The sequence below is a fragment of the Dermacentor variabilis genome, chromosome 11 (genome assembly GCF_050947875.1).
Source record: "Dermacentor variabilis isolate Ectoservices chromosome 11, ASM5094787v1, whole genome shotgun sequence".
Classification (NCBI taxonomy): Eukaryota; Metazoa; Arthropoda; class Arachnida; order Ixodida; family Ixodidae; genus Dermacentor; species Dermacentor variabilis.
The window spans coordinates 91,102,187-91,122,680 of record NC_134578.1 but is presented as its reverse complement, the minus strand read 5'-3'; positions in this window follow the sequence as shown (position 1 = coordinate 91,122,680).

Below are 20,494 nucleotides of genomic sequence, written 5' to 3'. Positions count from 1 at the left end.
GAAAGAAATTCAACAAGACGGAACACTCGGCGAAAACAGGCAACAGGAAACACGTCACTCTGCTATTATTGTCGTCCGTTGGCTGGCGCGAAGTTCGAAAAAAAAAGTAAGGTTAAATAATGCTAACAGACTTTATTCTGTTATTTCTATTCTTTCCCGCTTCAATTGGAAAGGTTTGCGTATGAATTAACCTTAATATTGGGACTTATTCTTCTATGCGTTAGCCAACAACATGCTAACGCCACGCCGGACGCGCCAGATGCATGCGTCCTGCGCCAGACACTCCAACGTAGTGTGAGGCCAGCTGCGAATGTGATGTCCGCCTGTTCGGCGACCCGTCTTTCTCTATCTGTCTCTTTCTCATTTTTCCTTTGTAGCCTGTTTTCTTATTTTCTTTTTCGGGAGGGCGGAGGGCGGGCTTCCGGCCTATTCCTGCGTTTTTTTCTGCGCTTCGACGCGGCACCACTGCACTGTTGGACAACGGCAAGGTGAGAAATATTGTTTGACAGTGTGCGTGGGATTTCAAGGAATCTAAGCTTACGTAATGGATAACCGGGACTTGTGACGCAGTTAGCGAAAAACGACTCGGGCGTTCTAGCGTAGCTGATTTGAGTTAATGACCGGTGCGGGGACGTGTTGGAGATGCGTTCCGAGGGCCCCAACATTACTATGACTTAATTCGGTAGCTTTTGGGCATGCTCACCGCACTCGGCTTTGTGACGCAGTTAGCGAAAAGCCGCTCGGCCATGTGACGCAGTTAGTTTCACGTGTACTGAATCTTCTTTGGACAAGTTCATGGCGCTTTCTCTGACCCCTAACGTTATTAATAATTTCGTTACTTTTGGGGATTCTTTCGTTGTGTTCTTGAACCCAGCCTGTGAGGGTTTCCGGGCCCATGTCAAGCTGCCCAGAGCCAGTTTTAGCCTGGAAGACCTTCCAGATTCTCTGGAGGAAATAATAATAATAATAATAATAATAATAATAATAATAATAATAATAATAATAATAATAATAATAATAATAATAATAATAATAATAATAATAATAATAATAATGATGATGATGATGATGATGATGATGATGATGATGATGATGATGATGATGAAAGCTCAGAGAGGACCAACGTTCGCTTTCTGCGGTTCAGAATTATTATTATTATTATTATTATTATTATTATTATTATTAGTAGTAGTAGTAGTAGTAGTAGTAGTAGTAATGCGAGGCACTTTCGCCGCACCTGGTGACATGACACAGTTGCCAAAAAGCAGCTCGGCCGTGGCGACATAGTTTGGCGCGTACTGAATCTCAGTGGGTCAAATTTGTGACGCTTTTTATGGTCCCGCAACAACAAATATCTTCTCTCAGTACCCCTGGTTGTCGAAAAGACGATGAGGGATTGCCAAGAGTGATAGCACGGAAGCGTATTGTTTGCGCTGGCAGAACGAGCAAAAGATAACGTAGAGGAGCTCAAGAACCACAAACTTGTGACTCGAAAATTCCGTCGCCTTAACGACTTAAAACAGGCTTGGCACCCACGCATTTTTCCTGAGATCGAGTAGCGGGAATTCTGCGAGCGTCTATACTTGCGGAGAACTTTCTGCGGCTACGAAGGGAAAGCTACGGGGGCGGAGCTTCTGTACTTGTGTTAACGCGCCAAGTAGTCCGCCAGCGTTTGGCAATGTTTTGGTTGCGCGGAACAGATGGTGAATGGACGTAGCTTTCACGTGGGGCTGTTCCGCAATTTGCCCGGACGCAGAAAGGGAAATGCTACAAAATAAGTAAACATTTCATTCAGTGGTGTGTCTTATCTCATATAACTGTTGCTAATAAAGTGTTTGTTTGCTCTTCCCCAGCTTAAACTAACATCGATGAAAAAGCGGTACTCTCTTCAGCAGCGCTCTCACTTGGGCGCGCTTTGCCTCCGTAGCTTTCCCTTCATTGCCACACAAAGCCAGACCATGCTAGTATAGCATGGTCTGGCCGAGAGCTTGTCTTGTGGCCGCCTCTGTTCACGTAGCGTACCATCACGTGCACTGAGGACAATTTATTCTTTCTTTTTTTGGAAGCGCGCAGCCCCCCATGGTATTAGTGCCCTTAATTACATGAAATGCAGGGAATGCGGAAGTTCCTTGAAATCGGAAGTTATCTCATTTTATGCTATTGTTCGGTAATTTCTACGCCATGTATGCAAACGCCAACTGATCTTCTTTGTGATGCCGCCCATTCACCACTTTCGCACGTTTCGTCTTTACACGCAATATTTCTATCAGGTGCAAATACCAAAATGACACATGCTTGCAATTAATTATTTTCTCCTGATGCCGTCCGGTCGAACTTAGTACGGAAACTACATCTGCTTACCTGGCGCCACAACGTTGCATGAATGCGCCAAAAATCCGGAACGAGCATTTATATAGAGGAACACAAACATTTTCTGATTTCAAAAAGCGTCTTGCGTCTACTATATGAAGTTGCACGCGGCACACATTCGATGGAGGCTTCTAAAGGTCATTCGCAATCATTTTTTTTTTACTGAATTATAAAACGACTGCGCATGAAGACCGCGCGCGTTTGAACAGTACAAGCAAAAAAAAAAAAATGCCGCGCCGACCAGCGCTGGTCGGGGTAGCAGATTCCAGCCAGTGTTCAAAACGCGCGCGCCCTATACGGAAACCGGAAGTGTGGTTCACGTATTAATGCCGGCGGCTTGGTGTGCTACAGTCGATTCAACCGCTGGGCTCTCAGGGAGGATCCGCTCTTGTCGGAGTTTTTTCGTTATGAGCGCGCTTGGTTGAGCTTTCGCAGTTGTACGGCTTGCGTGTGCGTTAGGCAGGTACCCGGTTCCTCTCGGGGCGAGAACGCAGCCTGCTTAAAGGTGAGAGTCGTCGGCGTGGCCAGACTCTGCCGCGCAGCAGCGAGCGAAGCAGCCTTCGTGCCGTCTTCGTGCCTTCGCCGCGCTCCCCGGAGCGTAGCGAGCGACGGTAGATTGCTTCTTTCCCGCTTTCCTCCTTCGCGCGCGCGGCATTGAGCCGCCATTGTCGGCTCACCGTCGCACGATTTCACGCGCGCCTACAGCACACGCAACGCGGCCACAACGTTATCGCCTGTGCACTTGAAGGCTTAACACCATCCGATGTTTAGGTGCACCATTCGGTGCACTTTGGGGCTAAACACCATGAAATCGGCGACGAAATGCGCCGTCGCTTGAACGGATCGCTCGGTCTTGTCGCGCGATCTATCGCTTCTGGAAATCTACGATTCGCCCCTCGTTGCCCGGAAGTTCCATGAAGCCGGAACTGGATGTACAGCCAACAGCAAAAGTTTGCGGGATGCGCGAGCGCGTGGCAAAGCGACCCTCCTCCCCTATATATATATATATATATATATATATATATATATATATATATATATATATATATATATATATATATATATATATATATATATATATTGACGCGTGTGATGTGTCTTTATCGGGCGACACGTTTCACCGCCTACCATATGTTATCGCGCAGCGCAGGACGCGCCGCATGTATCGGAAGTTTCTGGAATGTTATCGATGCTTCCATCCGCTGTTTGTGACCGAACCTTGTGTAATGGGATTGCATGCATGCGCGACGCGAATGGCGTACAACTTTGTGAAAGGCACGCGGGTATATATATATATATATATATATATATATATATATATATATATATATATATATATATATATATATATATATATATATATATATATATATATACATTCCTCGCCTTCGTAGTCACGACGTCGATGACTGGCTGGACAATTATGACCGCGTGAGTGAGTCTAACCGGTGGGATGACCTGCACAAGCTTCGAAACGTCGCCTTCTACCTCACTGACGTTGCCAGAACTTGGTTTCTCAACCAGGAGAGCATCTTGCCCGACTGGGCGGCATTCAAACACCCGATTCGCCAGAATTTTGGCGCTCCCAACGTCGGCTCTGAGGTCGCCAAGAAAAAGCTTGACGGATGCACACAACTTCCCGAGGAAACATACACATCTTTTATCGAGGACGTCCTCGACCTTTGTCGCCGTGTTGACGCCACCATGACGGAATCTGATCGTGTTCGTCATATCCTAAAGGCATTGCCCACGTCGCCTTCAACGCACTGGCAATCAAAGATCCAAATACTGTTAACGATGTGATCGCGACTTGTCAACACCTGGACGCACTGCAGGCCATCCGTTTACAACCTGTCGTCGGTGACGCGCCTCCTTCGTCGGATACCGACCTGCGTATGCCGATTCGGACTCTCATACGCGAAGAGCTCCAAGCGTGTGGCCTGCTCAGTCCTCCCGTTCTCCAGCCTCAGCCTTCGATTCCTGGCCTGCGCGACATCATCAAAGAAGAGCTGTGCTCCATGACCTGCGCTGCGAACTGTGGCCCTCCTTCACCATCCACCTCGTATGCTCAGGTTGCGGCTATGCAGCCAGCGTTCATTCGGACAGCGCCTCCTGCTCCTGCTATTGTCCCCAACCATCTGGCGACTCTACCACCCCGTCCGCCTGCCACAGGATTTTACACTACCCGGCCTCCGCCCCGCCCCATTTGTTATTATTGTGGTATTTGCGGTCACATATAGCGTTTTTGCCAAAGTAGACAACAGGACGAATGCCGTGGCTACAATATTTATGAGAGAGACCCGTTGCTTCCTCCGAGTCCTTACCAGCGCCGGCTCTCTCCACGCTCACTTTCTCCACCTCCCGAAGCGCCTCGCAACTACCGTCCAGGGCGCCGCCACTCACCCTTCCCTCTCCGACGCTCCACATCACCTCTGCAACCGGCCACCCGCACTCCTGACTACCAATCGGAAAACTAGATGGTGCAGTTTTTAAAGGGAAAGCTGCATGGCTCGCACAGACTACAATTCTTCCAGCGTGCCCGGCCAATACCTTTTCGTGTGTGCAGAAGGTTTACCAGTCCTAGCACAGCTTGATACGGGAGCAGCTATTTCTATTATTCACGCTGTCTTGTGCGCTCGTCTACGCAAAGTTTCTACACCTTACAGTGGAGCTCTTCTTCGTGGTGCAAATAATGCTGTGATTCGGCCATCGGCGCAATGTACCGTTAGAGTTTCGATCGACGGGACACGCCACCATATCCAGTTCGCAGTGTTGACTTCCTGTGCTCACATGCTTATACTAGGGTGGGACTTTCTCTCTTCGGCGTCGGCTTTCATCTCTTGCCGTGAACGGCTCGTTAACTTGATAAAGCCCGACAATGCCGACCACGTGCACGAACCGCGCCTTCGCTTACAAACTGCTGACGATTGTACGGTGCCCCCTGGTGGCGAAAAACTACTTGCAGTTAACTCTGACATCACCGATGGTGATGTTTTAGTTGTACCATCAGCCCGTTGCTTATCCAAAGGGATCGCTCTGGCACCCAGCCTTGTTCGCTTCACCAACGGCAGGGCCACTTTGGCTGTACTCAACACAACCAATGAGCCAGTCCTGCTTTCTAAAGGCGCCGTTCTCAAGTGCGTCTTGGACACTCAGCCTGTCTCTGTGCTTACCTCAACTACTGCTGTTTCAAAACCACCCACAGCTATGGATCCGGTCCCTGCTTCTGATCTCGCTAGTACCATCAGCTCCGATCTAATGGCACAGCAGACGGGAGAGTTACTGGCGTTGTTATCCAAGCATAAAGACTCCTTCGACGTCCACTCTCCTCTTCTGCGACAGACTTCTGCGACGGCTCATCGCATACACACAGATGAAACTTCCATCGTGCGCCGGCGGCAATATCCCGTTTCTTCCGCTGAATGACAGATCATCGATACCCACGTTGCCTACATGCTGAAACGTAGCAGATTCCGCCCATCTTCAAGCCCTTGGTCGTCACTTGTCGTTTTGGTGCGTAAGAAAGAGGGCTCAGTGCGAGTTTGCGTAGACTACCGTGCCTTGAACAAGATAACCCGCAAAGATGTACATCCACTGCCCCGAATCGATGACGCGTTAGATTCATTACGAGACGCGGAGTATTTCTCCAGCCTTGATCTACGCTCCGGATACTGGCAGATACCCATGCACGAAGCAGACAAGGAGAAAACCGCCTTTGCCACACCCGATCGATTTTACGAATTTAACGTAATGCCTTTCGGCATGTATAATGCTCCCGCCACATTTGAGCGGATGATTGACACCGTACTACGGGGCCTAAAGTGGCAGCTTGCTTATGCTATCTCACGGCATCATCATATTTTCATCGAGCTTCCATCAGCACTTGCAGCGCCTCGACGAAGTCCTGACAAGCCTCTCAGCTGCTGGCCTTCAGCTGAATACAAAAAAGTGCCACTTCGCCAGCAAAACCATTAAAGTGCTCGGACACCTTGTCGGCAAGGAGGGCCTTCGACCCGACCCCGACAAGGTTACCGCTGTCCTCCGCTTCCCCAGGCCTCAACGCGCCGAAGACTTGCGTAGCTTCCTTGGTCCAGCTTCGTATTTCCGGCGTTTCATACGTAACTTTCCCACCATTGCGGCGCTGCTCCATCAACTCCTTCCTTGTGGAGCTTCCTACATATGGTCGGAGGAATGCCAAACTGCTTTTGACGCCCTCAAGCGTGCCCTCACGTCCGAACCTGTGCTTTGTTATTTCGACAACACCGCACCCACTCTTCTACATACTGACGCCGGCGGACACGGTATCGGCGCTGTTCTTCTGCAACGTCAGCAAAATGCTGAAGAACGTGTGGTTGTATACGCAAGTCACATGCTAACAGCTGCAGAGAAAAATTATACGATTACCGAGCAAAAGTGTCTCGCCGTTGTTTGGTTCGTCCAAAAATTTCGGCCTTATCTGCACGGCCGCCACTTTACGGTCATTACTGATCACCACGCTTTGTGCTGGTTGGCGACGCTAAAGAATTTAACGGGACGCCTCGGCCGTTGGATACTCTGCTTACAAGAATACGACTTTGGCGTCACCTGCAAGTCTGGAAAGGAACACCAGGGTGCCGATGCTCTCTCTCGTTGCCCCTACCACCGTCTTCAAACGCTGCTTGCTTACCACCTTCCGTGAGGGAACCGCAGGGCGCGTCGCATGCATTCCCTTCGCTCGCAGCTCTCGACCGGCTCCCATCCAGCCATTCTCATACGTTTGCCTCTAGTCAACGTAACGACTCCTACTGCCACTCCGCTATGCAACGTATTCGCAGATCATGTCGCCCACCTAACGCTCGGCTCCGTCGGCAGTTGAATAACTTCAAGATCGAAAATTCGATTTATACCGGTACGTGTTTCATCCCGAAGGACACCGTGGGGTTCCTGTCGTTCCCCGATCACTTCGGGCTAGGATATCGACCTTTCACAACGATCCCACTTCCGGTCACTTTGGTTTCCATAAAACCTACTAGCGAATTCGCAGCCGCTTCTCTTGGCCTGGACTTGCAACCCGCGTAGCGAAATGCGTGGCTTCCTGTTCGCTCTGCCAACACCGCAAACGGCTGACCACTCCTCCGGCTGGACTGCTCCAACCTGTCCCGTGTCCTGAAGCTACTTTCGCAGTCGTTGCTATCGACCTCTATGGACCGCTACCCTTAACTACTGGCGGTAAACGATGGATCGTCACAGCTGTAGACCACTTCACACGGTAAGCTAAAACAGCCGCACTATCTTCGGGATCCGCAGAAGAGGTTGCAGCCTTTTTCTTAGAAGCCATCTTTTTATGGCAAGGAGCCCCACATTTTCTTTTGAGTGACCTCGGCAGGACCTTTCTCTCTAAACTTCTCGACGATGTTCTCCGTGCGTGCAATGCCATCCATAAAACGACTTCCAGCTACCACCCTCAAACTAATGGTCTCACAGAACGTTTTCATCGCACGCTGTCCGACATGATATCTATGTACATCAACCCTGACCACGCCAATTGGGATGTCATTCTACCATTCGTCATTTCGCATGCAACACGGGCTCCAACGCACTAGGGGATACTCGCTCTTTTTCCTCGTGTATGGTCGCCAACCGCTCACTATCCTCGAAGCTTCTTTCTTCGTTGTCCCCGTGCCTTCGTCCACATCAGTGTATGAGCAGTTCGTTTCGCGCATTGCCCGGTGTCGCCAACGTGCCCGTCTCAACACCGACGCCAGTCAACAAGACCGCAAAGTACGCTATGATGCATCTCACCGTGTCGTTTCCTTCAACCCTGGAGACGAAGTGTTACTGTGGACCCCAGTTCGCACTCCTGGATTGTGCGATAAATTTCAGTCCCGTTTTATCAGGCCCTACATTGTTCGGGAACAGACTTTGCCAGTTAACTATCATGTCACTGAAGTTGTTCCGCCCTTGGACGGCCGCTGCCGTGCCACGGAGATTGTGCATGTTTCTCGTTTAAAGCCTTTCATACAGCGTTTCCGGCCATAATCAACGGCCAAGATGGCCGCTTCCACGCGCGGGGGAAATTGTGCGAGCATTATATTACCTCTTCTTCTTCATCTGCATATATTCATCATCATGACCAGCGTCATCGTCTTCAGCGCGCGTCTGGCGCAATCAACCGTCGAGGCTTAACAGCTGTATCGCAATATATATATATATATATATATATATATATATATATATATATATATATATATATATATATATATATATATATATATATATATATGAAGAAGAAGGGGACGATGTACGTTGAAAGCACAGTATATTTGAGTGAGTGAGTGAATAAACTTTATTGTAGGTCCGGCGAGGACGCGAACTCGTCGCGCACCCGACTAGTCCCACGTCGGGACCGGCAGGTCTAGCCCACCGGCCCGGTCGCGGGCACGCTGGACGGCCAGGATTTGCTTTTCTAGAGCGGGGCTACGCAAAAGCGAGTCCCACTCCTCCTTGATGAACTTGGGGTATGTCGGCCCACACTCCCACAGCATGTGCGCTAGAGTGGAGGTCTGGCCGCAGGAGGAGCAGGCGTCGTCGCGATACACGTCCGGGTAAGCCTCGTGGAGAACGGACAGACACGGATACGTACTGGTCTGCAGAAGCCTAAGCGAAACGGCTTGCGCCCTATTCAACTTGGGGTGAGGGGGTGGAAAGACCCTTCTAGACATGTAGAAGAATTTAATAAGCTCGTTGTGAGTAGCGGGAGCGTCCCTGTGACCGTAGGGAGGAGGGGAGTCGGTGCTTCTTGTAGAGGAAGCGCGGTCGGTGAGGTCACGCGCAGCCTCGTGAGCAGACTCATTAAGGTTCGGGGGAGCAGCCTCGACCGACCCTACGTGAGCTGGAAACCAGTGGATTGAATGATGCGTGAGAGCATCTCGACTCGAGCTGCTAAGAAGACGAGCAGCTTGCTTGGCGATGCAACCCTTCTGAAAAGCCCTAACTGCTGTTTTGGAATCGCTATATATCTCGGATCGACGACCGTCTAGCAGGGCGAGGGCGATGGCGGCTTGCTCGGCGACACCGGGGTCTGAAGTGCGAATGGAGGCGCAGTTGGAAATCTTGCCGCTGGAGTCGACCACAACGATGGCAAAGGTCTTCCCATCGCTGTACTCCGCGGCGTCGACGAAGCCTGCTTTAATGTCTCGTTGCTTGATCTGTTTGAGGATGGCTGCTGCTCTGGCCTTGCGTCTGCCCTCGTTATTGACGGGATGGACGTTTCGGGGCACAGGGGCCACTTCGAACTTGTCTCGAATGCACCTGAGGATCGGGGTACTGACCATCGGGAATCCCGCAGGTTGGTAACCCAGCTCTTCGAGGATGTGTCTACCTGCCGCTGTGGTGCTCAAGCGAGTGAGTTGCGCGCGTTCTTGGGCTTCGGCAATCTCCTCGGCAGTGTTATGCACCCCCAGCCTAAGGAGATCCTCGGTATGGGTCCTGATGGGTAGCCCGAGAGCCCTCTTGACCACTTTGCCGATGAGAGCGTTGAGTTTGTCTCGCTCCGCTCTGAGCCAGTTATGCATAGAAATTGTGTACGTAAAGTGACATAGTACGAATGCATTGATAAGCCTGAGGAGATTGTTTTCCTTCATTCCTCAGTGCCGGTTTGCTATTCTGCGAACGAGGCGGAAAGCGTTGTCCGTCTTTGCGATGATCTTGCGGAGAGCCGTTCCGTTCCCGCCGTTGAATTCGACAAACATGCGGAGGACCCGAATAACGTCAACCCTGGGTATCACCCCCCGTCACAAGTGCGAAGACTGATGCTGCTTTCGGAGACTGGCTTCCAATCTTTGGGTCTGACACCCTTCTCTTTTCTGTAAAGCAGAAGCTCCGACTTGGCGGGGGAGCATCGAAGTCCGGTGGGGCTGAGATACTCCTCGATCACGTCTATCGCCTCCTGCATGGATACTTCGACTCTGCCCTCGCAGTCGCTGGAGCACCATAAGGTGACGTCGTCGGCGTATATGGTGTGCTTGACGCCCTCTACGCGTGCCAACCTCTCGGAAAAACCAATCATACAGATGTTGAACAGGGTGGGTGAGATGACGGCGCCCTGAGGAGTGCCCCGCCCTCCGAGGGACACATCGTTGGAGCGGAAGTCCCCAATGCGAAGCTTGGCCTTCCTGTCCGTTAGGAAAGAGCTGACGTAGCTATGGAATCTGGAGCCGAGACCCAGATCTGAAATGGTCTTTACGATGAAGCTGTGGAGCACGTTGTCGAAAGCTTTCTCGAGGTCCAGACCGAGCAAAGCCTTGACGTCTCTGGAACGGCCATCCACAATCTGATGCTTTATTAGGCGCATTGCATCCTGCGTCGAGAGTCCGGCGCGGAAGCCGATCATGTTGTACGTGTAAACCTCGTTGTCTTCGAGGTACCCGTTGAACCTGTTGAGGACGACGCGCTCCATGACCTTGCCGACGCAGGAGGTTAGAGAAATCGGCCTGAGGTTCTCGATGTTCGGGGCCTTGCCGGGATTGGGAATGAGCACCGTGCAGGCCATCTTCCATTCTGCAGGAACAACGCCGCTATTCCAGGACTCGTTGATTTTGTAGGTCAGGAAGACGATCGACGTGTCCTCGAGGTTTCTCAACATTCTGTTGGTGACTCCGTCTGGACCCGGCGCAGACTTGCGGTTGAGCGCGAAGATGGCCTGTCTAACCTCGGCAATGGAGAAGTCTTCGTCGAGCTCGGGGCGTGGAGGGCCTCGGTAGTCTGGGAGTTGGGTCACTGGATCTCCGTCGCGACGGACGGGCAAGTACTTCTGTACCAGTTTTGCGACGAGCTCATCGACCGTGTGAGACCTGGTGGCCTCGTGAAGGGCCCTGGCCAACGTGTGCCTCTGATTTGACTTTGAGCCGCTTTCGTCGAGAATGTGCTTCAGCATACCCCAGGATTTGCCGTTGCGCATCTGTCCGTCGATGGATTCGCAGAGCTCGTCCCACTGCTGCTGGCATAGCGCCTTGCTGTGGTCATCGATGACCTTGTTGAGCTCCGAGATCTTTTTTCGGAGTCTGCGATTGAGCCTTTGACCCTTCCATCGGCGGAGCAGGGCGTTTTTGGCCTCGATCAGGTGGGCAAGTCTGCTGTTCATCCGCTCGACGTCGAGATCGGTTTCCACTTTCTTGGTAGCCGCGGAAGCGTCGTTCCGGACGCCTTCGCAGCATTCTTCGAGGGTGGCGGGTGCCCTGGCTCTGCTGGGTTCTTCGCGAATCTTGCGAAAGTGGTCCCAATTGATGAACGTGAATTCCTTGATCCTACTCCGAGACACCTTGAAGTTGGTCTCGAGAATGTAGTGGTCGCTGCCGAACTCCATGGCGGTGTTCTCCCAGCCTACGTCCTCAACGTTCCTGACGAACGCTAGGTCAGGTGTCGAGTCCCGGGTGACGGAGTTGCCGATGCGAGTAGGAAAATTCTTGTCAGTGACCAGAGTGAAGTCCATCTCGTTGGCGTCTTGCCACAGGTTGCGCCCCTTGGTAGTGTCGTAGACGTAACCCCAGATGCCGTACGGTGCGTTGAAGTCACCGACGACGACCAAGGGTCGAGGGCGGCCAAGTCGGTCGCTTTCTTGAGGATGGTCTTGAACTGCTGGCGCGAGTCCCTGGGGTTGCTATAGATATTGAGGACGAACACGCTGTTTCTGCGCTGATTCCGGTGTGGTACGTCGAGCAGGATCTCAACCATGACATATTCAATTCTACCACACCCCAGCTTGAGGTCGTGGGTGAGATGAGCCAGCCTTTTATCAATCAAGGTGCAAATCCCTCGCCCCCCGGGCAGTCCCGACACGGCCCTGTAGCCCTGGAGCGAGGCGGCGGAAACTAATGTTTCCTGGAGAGCAATGACTTGAGGTTTGACAGCGAAGGACCTGAAGAACTGCTGCAGAGGGGCTTTTTTGTTAGAATATCCCCTGCAGTTCCATTGCCAAATGCGAAAACTCTCTTTGGACCTATCCATTATGGCGGACCGGATGGACTACCACCTAACGGGGCAGTTAGGGCTGTGCAAAGACTGGGACTTCCTGACGCCGCCCTGGTTGGATATTGAAGTCTAGCTTCCTTTAGTATGGCGGGAACGGTGAGCGGTTGTACGACGGAGGCGGGTGTAGCCATTCGCGCCTCAATGGCGTCTATGCGATCAGCGAGAGCTCCGAGGCCCCTGTTCGGGTCTCCGAGTGCGACCTGAATTTGACGAACGTTATCGGTGAGACAATTGACGCTAGCAGTGACCTGTTTGAGGCCATCTGCCAGCCCAAAGAGAGATTGCTTAATCTCGCTGACTTCTGAGGACCTCGCTCCCGATTCACCTGTTTGTTTTACTACTGCTCTGCGTTTGGAGGACGTCGCAGTACCGTCTACTGGGGCTGGGATTGGAGTCTCTGTGGCCCTGCCTGGCGCACCGTTATCAGACGCATTCGTAACGAGTTTCCGAATCTCTGCCATTTCGTTAACTAGCCTCTTGATCATGCTCTTGAGGTCGTCGTTTTCTTTTCGTAAGCGAATGACTTCCGCGTCCCTAGCTCGCTCTGGGTGTGGGTATTTACGAGGTGCCTGAGCAGCTTCTATATTGGCACCGGGCTTGGGACGTGCCAGATCGGCCCAAAGGAGGGTCGGGTGCTTCCCCAAACGTGTGGAGGCCGGCTGAGGTCCAGATGCTGGCTGGGTTCTGCAACCTGGGCGGCCCCTAGAGCCGGATCTGGATCTTGATCGGACTCGGGATCTTGACATCGACCTGGCCCTGGAGACGGAGCGGCTCCTGGTGCGACCCCTGGAGCGGCCACGAGACTTGGATCTCCCCCTGGACCGGGAGCGGCTGCGACCGTATTGGCGTTCAGGCGATGCTTGCCGGGCTTCATTCGCGCCCTCCATGGGCGGGAAATGTTCGGCGTTGAGGGCGCGGGTACGTTCCCCCCGTCTGCGCCTGACGAGATATGGCGTCTGAAATCGTCGCTTGCACTCCTTGGCGGCGGTAAGGTGGTCGCCACCGCACAGCTTGCATTTGGGATCGCACCTATGCTGGGCGTCAGGGTTTGCTTCTCCGCATCCTCTGCAGATGGCGTCGTTGGGCGAAGGGCAGACGTCGGAGCGGTGCCCGAGCCTGCCGCAGCTGTAACACACGTCCATTTGCTTGCGAAATAAAGTGCATCTGACGATAGTGCCGCCGTAGGAGACAAAATTTGGCACCCGGTACCCCTCGAACAGGACCACCACGGTGCCGGTGTTCTTGATTCTTTTGGCGCCCAGCGCCGTGGGATTTCTCGGGTTTACGAGTTTTTTGTCGATCACCGCGGGCCCGTCGGTAAGGGAGACGCCTCGGATGACGCCCTTGCACGTGTAGTGGGGCGCGGCCTCGTAGGCGCTCACCTCGAAACGTTGACCGGCGACGAAGATGCCCTCGATGCCGACGTAGCGTGCAGCGTTGTCCATGTTTAGTGTGCTGATCACCATTATGTTTTGTTGAAAGTTGGGACACATCGTGTCCGTGTCACGCGACGCCGAATCGAGCCCGGCAGACTGCCATATGGCGTCGGCGACTGCAGTAGGTCCACACTTGCTGATACACAGGCCTCCCCTGGGCCGCACGACGATCTTTGCCTCTTCTTTGGGCAGCGGAGGCATCCTGGCCCCTCGAATTATCTTGCTTTTAATGCCCGCGCGGTCGGCGGGACGCCGAGCGTTTGAACCGGCGTTATGCTGAACGTCGGCCGCACTGGCATTGGCCGCATTTCTCTTGCTCCTTAAAGAAAGTCTGGCGGCAACGAGCTGCCACCCGGAGTCTTTAGTGAAGTTCTCGGGGGATAAAAACTCCCCTTCCACCTCACACTCCATCACAAATTCCGTGGAAAAAGCCTCTGACGAGAAGAGGTGGGCGAGCGATGCCTCGCCTCGCGAACCCTAACACGGTTAGGCTCAGCACACAGTGATGGCGTAGTCGAAAGAAAAACGGGAAGAAATGTCACAAAAGTCCATCCACCCACAAAAGTCGGGTATCGGCGTGTTCCTCGTGACTTCACAGATCCGGAAATGTGGAAAGTTCAGGGGTACACACTCGAAAAACATCCGAAAACGATGGCAAAAAGCGGGAGCCGAGCGAACCACGTCAGGTGTGGCTCAAACCCACTGCTCACAGTATATTTGTCTGTCATTTCGGCTGGTGGACCAGCCTTTCTCAAAGTTGGCTTTGACAAAGGCTACGTACGTCGTCTACGTACGGCTACGCTCCCCCCCCCCCAACGTACGTCGTACTCTTTTTCTTCATTTTACTACCGGGGCCAGCGTGATTTCCTCAGCCGTAACTATATATATATATATCTTTATATATAATGTCACAGGCTGTCATGAACCACGCCTGCCGCGCAGACAACTAGATGAAAGAAAGAAGAGAACGACGTTGGCCAACGTCGTTCTGACCAATGCATGCGCGAGGCTATGGGCGCTAAACTAGTTCACTGAAGCGGCAGTGCTACCTCAAGGCCTAAAGAGTGCCACGTTTCAGGAAGACTCGCCCGTATCGGTGGCAGTACTTACAGGTCTCCCCGATGGAGGAGCAACCAGTGTCTCGAGTCCCGGGAGCTCGAAGATACTTTCCATGATTGATAAGTCGCTCAGCGATCACGAGCGTCGAGTTTTGATGGTTCTGCTTACGAAACATACCTCGGTATTCGACTTTGCGCAGCACGATGGCCCGCCATAAATTCCTGCGTCCAGAACTCGTCACCGCATCAACACAGGAGCCGCCGAGCCAATCCGACAAAAACCCTATCGTGTGTCCCCGTCAGAACGCAAGATAATCAGCGATCAGGTCCAAGAAATGCTATGCAAAGGCGTCATTCGAGAATCATCTAATCCTTGGGCAGCCCCCGTGATATTGGTGAAGAAGAAAGACGGTACATGGCGGTTCTGTGTTGATTACCGTCGCCTAAACGCCGTTACTAAGAAAGATGTATATCCGCTCCCACGAATTGACGACGCCATCGACTGTCTGTTTGTGGCATCTTACTTTTCCTTAATCGATTTACGGTAGGTTACTGGCAAATTCCTATACATAAGGACGACAGAGAAAAGACAGCATTTGTAACACCCGACGGACTATTCGAGTTTAACGTGATGCCTTTCGGGTTGTGTAACGCGCCCGCAACGTTCGAAAGGTTCATGGACACGATATTACGTGGCTTAAAATGGGAAGTTTGCATGCGCTACTTAGACAACGTTGTGATCTTCGGGCGAACGTTTAGTGAGCACAACAAACGTTTGGATTTGGTCTTGAACTGCTTGGAGAAAGCGGGTCTTGTGCTCAATTAAAAAAAATGCCATTTTGGGGAACGACAAACTCTTGTGCTAGGCCATCTGGTCGCTAAAGAAGGCATCCGACCAGATCCACAAAAGACTGCGGCCGTAGAAGCATTTAGAGTACCCAACTCTGTCAAGCAGTTAAGAAGTTTCTTGGGCTTGTGCTCCTATTTTCCCGTATTCATTGCCCGGTTTGCTGACATGGCTCATCCCCTTACACGCCTTCTCCAAAAAGGCGTTTCCTTTGAGTGGACTGCGGAATGCGACTCATCGTTTCGCCAGCTCAAGTTCCTGTTGACATCCCAACCAATTCTTCTCCACTTTGATCCTTCATCACCAACTGAGATTCACACCGATGCCAGCAGCGTAGGCATCGGTGCTGTGCTAGTTCAGCGTGTTGGCGACAGTGAGCACGTGATCTCTTACGCTAGCCGGTCCTTGAGCCGCTCCGAGCGCAACTACACAGTCACCGAGCAAGAGTGTCTGGCAGTCATCTTCGCCATGCAACGGTTCCGTTCGTATCTCTATGGGCGCCCCTTCACTGTGATAACAGATCATCATTCGCTATGCTGGCTTGTGAATCGAAAGACTGACAATGGCAGATACATTGCGACATTTACAAAATGGACCACTGTCGGAGGACCTCTTGCTAGGCGCATGGCCACAGAGTTGGCAGACGACAGAGACAATGCGTGCAGTTTCACGCTTCCTAGGTGACACGGGCCTGGACTCACGCCTGTGATACCAGTTGTGTAATGTGTCTTTCGCTTCGTTCCTCCCATTATCATCCCCCATTGTGACCCTTTTTCTTCCCCTCTTCCCCTTCCCTTACGTAGAGTAGCAGGCCAGATGCTCCAATATCCGGCCGACCTCTCTACATTTTCCAATCATTAAAATACTTCTTTCTGCGGGATCCCTCAGGACGACTAGCGCGCTGGGCCCTCCGTCTACAGGAACACGATTTCGTTATTTGCTACAAAAGTGGCCGGCGACATGCTGACGCTGATTGTCTCTCTCGGATGCCACTTCAAACAACTGAATGTGATGCGGACAATTTCGATGAATACATCGCTTTTGTGTCCCCGGAATTTCCGGATATGGGTACCGTAATATCCGAGCAGCACAAGGGCGAGAGCCTACAACCGCTCTTCGCGGCAGCACAGGAGTCACCTGCAGGCAGTCGCTTTCGCCTACGTGATGGCGGCGCGCTGTATAAGAAGAGCTACTCGACCACCGGTGCACGCTACCTTTTAGTTGTCCCCAAGAACCTTCGTCACCAAGTATTACACGCCATGCACGATGACCCAACTTCCGGTCATCTTGGTTCCACACGTACGCTCTACCGGGCTCAAGAACGTTTTTACTGGCCTAAGATGCGGAAAGATATCGAAGGGTACGTCGCCAGCTGCCCTCAATGCCAGCGCTACAAGCATCCGCCACAAGCGCCACATGGCCTGCTTCAATCAGTTCCCCCTTCTAGCGTCCCCTTTGAAGAAGTTGGTACTGATCTTCTGGGCCCTTTCCCGCGATCCTCCAAGGGTAATCGTTGGGTTATCGTTTGCGTAGATCACGTTACCCGCTATTGTGAGACCGCCGCATTGCCATCGGCCACAGCTACAGAAGTTTCTATCTTCTTGCTGGCTAACGTTATACTCCGACATGGACTTCCTCGCATAGTAATCAGCGATCGTGGGCGACAGTTTACCGCGGATGTGGTTGAAGAAACCCTTCATCTGTGTTCATGTAGCTTCCGCCATTCTACGCCCTACCATCCACAAACTAATGGTCCGGTCGAGCGCACAAACAGAACGCTTGCCAATATGCTGTCCATGTGCGTCGATTCAGCACACAAGAATTGGGACAGTATCTTGCCTTTCATTACCTATGCATTCAATACCGCGAGACACGAGACCACTGGTTACGCACCATTTTTCCTTCTGTATGCTCGTCCGCCGCGCTACAACCTCGACACCATATTTCCCTACTTCGCTCATGACAACGAATCAATCGATGAGATCCTCTGTCGAGCAGAAGAAGCGCGACACCTCGCTAGGCTACGCACCCTAGCATCGCAGGACCGGTCCAAGATACGCTATGACAGGCGTCACCGCCACGTTTACTTCGATCCTGGTGAACTTGCGTGGCTCTGGACGCCGTTGCGGAAGCGTGGCTTGTGCCAGAAGTTTCTCGCCCACTACATCGTCCCTTACGTTATTCTGGAGCGCCTCACCGAAGTAAACTACCGCATTGCACGTCTCACGAGCAGTGGACGACGCTCGGCCAAGGCTGAAGTGACACACGTCGCGCGTCTGAGGCGTTTCAACCCACGAGATGACTGACTCGCCCGGCGGGCTTCGTCTGCCAGCGGGGAAATGTCACAAGCCGTCATGGATCACGCCTGCCGCGCAGACAACCAGATGAAAGAAAGAAGAGAACGACGTTGGCCAAGCTGCCGCGAGACCGCTCTTCAACAACCACGCCTATAAACCAGATTCATCTGGTTCTCTGTTAAACACCTCGTGTGTCTCCAGGATGGGCTCGCGAAAGAGGATTAACGAGTATCCGATACGCGAAAGTGGTTGTGATTCACTCATAAAAAATACGTCCTTAAAATTGGGCCTGTGGTCGTTGGAGCTGACGATGAAGAACAAACTTACGGAAAGCGTTTTCTTCCGAAATTTCTGCGTGTTTCTATCGCACTGTGGCGCTGTGGCGCCTTCCTACAAGGTCTATCGCATAGTATCTTGCGCCTCTGCGCACTTTAATGATGAATATAAGTGCGTCTTTAGCATCAGGGTCCATCAGGGGGCGTGAGTGACTCACTAGTAGCTGATATTTGCAGCGTGTCTCGCTTTCTAATAGACGTATACAACGTGTTTCCACTTTTTGCAGCTGCTTCCGCTGCATACTACCCAGAAAGCATTCGCTTCAAAATCTGATTTTCTTAAGGAGAGGGCGCCACTACTAGAGCGTTGAATTGATTACCACTTGTGCACACGCAATCTAACAAATATGTCACCCCAAGGTTGGCATGACGGGAAAATTCTTGTGCTCTCATTTCTTTGCCTCCTCAAAAGGAGTAGCCACCGCCGATAAATCTGCGAACCTCTCTTTTAAAATCTTGTATCCAAAATTTTTGTGACAGGTGCAACCAAGACTTCGAAAGAACTTTCGCACAAAGCGAGAACAAAGAAGGTGAAGAACAATGGGACCACACCTCAGGGTTCAGTGCTTTCCCCACTATTTTTTAATATAGAACATGATATTCTAATAATGCAGAATGTCGCGTTTTATTTTTATGCGAATGACATCGCATTTTTTCCTTTCTCTATAGATATTTACAGGCGTTACCAAAAGTTGCAAGCGTATATAAATGTTCTTGTGGTCTGGCTGGATAATTTTCTCACGGCCCTTAACAGTAACAAAAGTGCCCTTCTTTTATTTCCCTACGTATCAATTGATTTCCTTATCCCTTTATAAGTAAAAATTGATTTGGCAGCTAGACAGTATAAGGTGCCTGGGAGTTATTTACGATCCTCAAAAGATCGGCGTGCTCATATAAAAAACGTTGTGAGAAAAGGTGAAACCGATCTTGGCCTGTTGAGGAGAAAATACAACAGGAAGTTTCGTATCCGTAGCAATACTCGACAGTTGTCGTGCTTATGAAAGACCCGTTCTGGAATTTGGATGTTTGCTGATATCTGGCTCTCCAAATTACAAGCTGCAACCTTTGTTTATGATAGAGAGACGGGCCCTAAATCAGTGTCTTGGAGTTCCTAAGTATGTTGCGTGCTCTGGGCGATATTTAGAATCAAACATGGCAGATTTAGCGTCAGAATTTCAGCTCCTAACGGTAAACACTTTTTTAGAGCACGCAAACTTGTCCCAAGGGCAACTTGCTCTCTGCTTGCCACACAGTCGGCACGATTTTTTTAGTCTATGGGGCCAAATGCAAGCTCCCCCAAGTCGTGCTTACGCAAGGTCTTACTCTTATATCTTGCAAGATATACGTTAACCTTCGATCTGTTTAATGCGTCATTGCAAAAAAAAAAATATGTAACACTTGTAAGCTTGATAACGTCTTTCTGAAGGATGCTAAATTCATAGGCAAACAAACACTAATCGGGCTCTTAAATAAGTATCTGGAAGATTTTTCCTCATAGGATGTTGTGTCCACGGACGCCTCACTAAAAGAAGAGAAATAGGCAATAGGCATTCGCTCTCCAACACGATCATGAAGCTTTGCTATACCTCTTCCCGATTAAACTCCAATTTATGTGGATGAATTCATGGGCAAATGTGTCAGGCATCATATTGCTCGCAGACTGCCTGTCGTTTCTTATATCGATAGAAAGTACAAATATTTCACGGTTGCACTGATCGCTACACTTTTTATCCCACGTCATGTTAAAAACAAATCGGTTTTGTGGATACCTGGACATGGTGGACTAGAACATAATGATTTGGCAGACCACTTGGAAAAGGTAACGCTTGGTGACCAAAGTTTCTTGATATCCAGCCTTTCTAACAGGTCCTATTTAGAAAAAATGACACCCTGTTTGTTGCACAGGATTAAGAACAATTAGCGTTCTCCCGGAATGTCCGGTCTTGTCGCTCTCCGTAATGCGAAGTTTCCATCACACTCCTACCATGTCGAGTACTGCAACTAATCGTGTACATGGGTAGGTGTGGGTTCGCAGCATCCAATCTTTGTGCATCATGTGAGGATATAGAATCATTGGACCCTTTCTTCCAATTTTCCGACAGTACGGAAATATAATTCAGAAAGAAAGACCTGCTTAGAGGAG